Source organism: Adiantum capillus-veneris, chromosome 14, assembly GCF_014529385.1.
Source record: "Adiantum capillus-veneris isolate H3 chromosome 14, ASM1452938v2, whole genome shotgun sequence".
Classification (NCBI taxonomy): domain Eukaryota; kingdom Viridiplantae; phylum Streptophyta; class Polypodiopsida; order Polypodiales; family Pteridaceae; genus Adiantum; species Adiantum capillus-veneris.
Genome location: NC_140944.1, coordinates 155,872,253 through 155,876,776, shown reverse-complemented (window position 1 = coordinate 155,876,776; position 4,524 = coordinate 155,872,253). Strand labels below are relative to the sequence as shown.

Here is a 4,524-nt window from a genome sequence, read left to right as displayed (position 1 = left end):
ATTGAGAATCATGGTAGAGGTTTCAAAGTTAGTTTCTGGAGAGGTTTTGAGAGGTGATTACTACAAAGGAAGCTGGTGCCAAGTTGAGGGCGTTATGCCAAGATCTAAGTCAAGATTTTTCTATTTTTGTTGAGCAATTTGAAGCCTATTGGAGGCAGCTAGAGGTAGCTACGGGGTGCCGTGGCCATGAACTGCTCAAAGTGTCAAAGTTTTTGGATTGCCTGCATTCAGAGAATCAGAGAAAAGGTGTAGTTTGATGCAGATAACTATGAAGGGATGGCCTATTTGGCCAAGATAAAGAGTAGAAAGGTAAAAAGAAAGCTGGAGTTGGGGGCTTGCTGAAGCCTGAGGATTATGTGCCTCTTGCAGCGACAATGTGTTTGAACCAAAGAGTTCAAAGTATAGAGACTGTTGAGGTAAGGCAATGGTCAATTATGTGCCTTTGGAGTTTCTTGTTTGTGAAGGGCCAGTGCCAATGGTAGCCGAGCTTATTAGCGAAGATAAGACTTGTGTCAAGGAGAACATGTGTTTGGAGAAAGTGGTAGATGCCAGGAGCCAAGTGCAGCCTGAAGAGGAACTAAATCTTGTTCTTGTATTAGAGCATAGCAGATGCTAGCCAATTTGCAGATGCGGAAGACCTGGAGGAAGAGGAAGAGAGTGTGCAAAACCAAGACGGTGGCCCAATTTTTTTGGAGTAGCAAAAGGATGAAGATGTTGATATGGATTCAACCTATGGTGATGATGATGATGCAAGCTCCACCTTTTGGAAGACAAGTAAAGAGGATAGGTTGGAGGATGAATTCACATCCTATGGCAAGCAAACAAAGCCCAATGAATCTAAGCTGGTAATAGTGAAACTGTCTAATATTGTGCATGAAGATATGTTGGTAGGCAATGTGAATGAAGAGCAAGTGAAAGTGTCCAAGCATGGAGAGGAGGACATGCAGATGAAGGTACTAGGCGGTATTGTGCTGATGATGATGCTTCTTATAAAGGTAGCTGTGGAGTATGCCATGGTGATACAATAGGTACAAAGCTTGGCCAAGAGGGAAAAAGTTGCTATGGTCATGGAAGAGGAGCAAAGAAATGGAGTAGTGGCTACTAGTCTACCTTGTGAGGATGGTAAAGCGAGCCCATGTTTGAGTTTGGTGGAGGTAGATGATGGTAGGGTTGAACAAAATGAGAAGGAAGGTTATGTTGAGGCTATGCTACAGGATGATGTGGTAGAGGATGTTCCTTTTTCTTCCCTATTTAGAGAGGCAGCGATGGCAGGGCATGTGCTTGAAGAACATGAAGATGAAGTGGGTCTACAAGACGTGATGCTTGAATGGTTCTACCTATGTGGATGGTCTTGAAGATGTGGTGATCGAAGATATTGTAGGCTTGGAGTGGAGTGCAAAGCTGATAGAAGAACCTTTGGATGAAGAACAGGTGCTTCCAGTTGTGCGTGAAGAAGAAGAACACGATAGGGAAATGGAGAAGATGATAACGAAGGTCTGTGGCTCATTATTGATGGACATGCTGATGGAAGCGGCAGTGCAATGGGTCAGTCTCGCCAGCTAGAGGAGTCTTTGGAGGAGGTATCTTCTCTATATGGTTGGGAGAGGATTGCAGGTATAGCCTTTGAGTAGGATAGTGAGCATGATGGTTCTCTATACAAAAAAGATGGGAGGCCTGTAGATGCTTGGAGCGGTCCTGGTGTACTAGCTTCCTTCTATGTGCACCATCGGATATTTGCATGGATAGAGTACTACATGGAGCGTGGCTAGTACTACAGAAGTATGGTGATGGCCAAAGGTACGTGTTTGACCCAGGGGGATGATGACAGGAAATGCAGGGGGTTGGGCAATCCGCATGAGAAGGAGCGGCGGGTGAGAAAAGAAAGCCAGTGTACATAAGGTTTTTTTTTCATTTGTCACAGTGTTGGTAGGGTATTCGGTTCAATAAGCGTGCTTTTGGTTGAGCATGAATTCTCAAATGGGGGGTGGGAAATGATGGTGCAGCTAAAGGCTATCAACGGGAGAAGATGGCACACGTGGAGGTGTATCTACAGATGCACAAGAAGGTGCTACATCGAGTGGGAAGTTCCACGACAGACCAATGGCTATGGAAATGTATGCCTAATGTGGTTTTTAGGTCAAAGGTGTGATGCAAAGAGCTAAGTAGGGTGATGGACTATTATGCCCGATATGTTGATGTTTTGTGCCAGAATTTGGTCTCCAATGTGCTTTCCATGATTGCCTCATTAGAGTTTACGTTCGAACTTCCACCACTGAAAAGAGGCAACAAAGTGTCATAAATGTCCTGTGAGCTTACATTACTGTCTCTAGTACATGACAACAAGGGTTGAGCACAATCTTCCACAAACAAAACATCCTGTTAAACCAAGATACACTTTTTTTGTGGACGATACAACCTATAACTTTGATTTCAGCACTATAAGCAACAAGAATGCATTTGATAGCCTTATCATCAACTTTTTGCATTGCGTTTATGGAACCAAAGCATAAGCCAAACAACCAAAAATGCATATGTGCTCAACATAAGGCTTTCTAGAATGCCGTGCTTCATAAGAAGTCATGAATTGCAAAGCTTTTGTAGGACACATGTTAAGTACATAAGTGGCACACATAACAGCCTCAAGCCAAAACATATGTGGTAAAGCTTGACTTTTGACCATGCATTCTGCCATTTTCGTAAGAGACCTGTTTTTTCTCTCAGCAACACCATTTTGCTGAGCTGTATACGACATTGTACATTGGTGTTTTATTCTATGACTAGCCAGAAATGCATTATATTCATGAGACATATACCCCCCCCCCTCGATCGGAATGGAGGATGCCCATAGTACATTTCGAGACATTTTCAGCCATAGCCAGAGATTGTTTGAAGCACATAAACACTTTGAAATTTTCTTTAATGCAGCTTGAGGGCAATTGTTTTAATTATGAAAAGAATGTAGTTGCTATAGTAGCTTGTGTGTCTCCTTGTCCTCCCACCGCTAGCCGCTTTCCTAGATGCAGATTGAGTAGAGAACAAAATAGCCTAAAGGTTTGTACGTGGCCGGTTGTCACTAGCATTGTCACCAAAGGAGTAAATCTTAGCAAAGAAACTCGTATGGACATCATACCAATAGTCTCAATGATACCTGTAACAATAGACTGAGCAATTGATAAAGCCTACAACCTCCTCTCTTACATCTCTTGTTTCCATTTTTCATGGAAGGTTGCTGAGTGCCCTCCTCTACACTAGACACTACAACCTTTTTGGATGCAGGTGGCACATAAACAAAATTATTAGTAGATGTGACATAACCAAAACCAGAACCAAAAGGGCTTCTGAAACTAGAATAACTACACATTACAAATGACGTTTATAGCCATAATCTGCAGCATTTCATAACTCGCAAAAGATAAGACTTTGGTACGAAACTTGAGTTATGTTGTTGACCCAGCGATCAACAGCTTATGAAATAATTTCATGGTTGTTCATTGAATCTATCATGAAGGTCTTGGGTTTTGGACCCAAAATGTGTATGATCGTGCACACCCTTGGGGAAAGTAGTTTCCCTAAGCACCTTCTCAAGAACAATCTAGTAGAAATGTTTGAAGTAAAGAGATCAATCAAACAAGGTTGCTCGCTTGCCTCGATAATATTTGCAATTGGTTTACATCCACTTGTGTCTTCACACAACTGGATAGTGCTGCAAAAGGGAAGATTCAAGGATTCTCTCTACTAGGGGGCAAAAAATTGATGGCTAAGTTGTTTATTGATGAATCTACACTCTTTGTAAAAGGAAACTCCGAGATGCTAAGAAGGACACTAGAGATTGTCTAAATGTTTGCAATGCATTAAAAAATCAAGATTGATTTTTCTCACTAAAACCGATTTTTTTGACCCCACCAAGTGGTTGGAGAAGATTATCTCAAATGGAAATGTGTTTAGGCACCTCATGGAACCATTATTGGTGGACATCATGGAGAAAAAAAGGATTTGACTGGGTCTTGAAAAAAATTAACAGTAAGATGAGAAGGTGGGAGCTGGAAGAACCTAAATGACCTCGCAGCTTTGGTTGGTGATCCACTGTTTGTCCCATCTTCCAGAGCCTCGGGTGTAGTAGCAAACAAGGTCTGTATCTGGTGGGATCTGCAGAAGCCACAGCCAAAGAACTTGGTGGTGAATGTTGGGGCAGGACTAAAGGTCATTCCTCTTAACTTTAACACCTTCTTTGGGGCCTGCTTCAAATGCAATAAATTCGGGCATTATGTGAGGGCGTGTCCCACTGAGGTGCTATAGCCTACAAAGGAGAGAAGCGAATCACAGGCTACACCACAAGGTGCCATGGATACAATAGATCCAACAAAGAAGACTATTGAAAATCTTGGCAAGGTAGAGGGTGGGCAAGATAAAGTCAACTCGGATAAAGATGTGGAGAAACAAGATCATGGAAACCGGGGTAAGGGCAAGACCACCCAAAGCTAGCGCTTTTCATCCACCGCTCAGCAAAGAACGGCCACACTAGTA

At 42.6% G+C, this 4,524-nt stretch overlaps 1 pseudogene; it reads left to right on the top strand.

Annotated features, from left to right (window-relative positions):
* The first annotated feature begins 1,205 nt into the window (after positions 1-1,205).
* LOC147443410 (uncharacterized) lies at positions 1,206-1,769 on the top strand (annotated as a pseudogene).
* Positions 1,770-4,524: the final 2,755 nt, after the last annotated feature.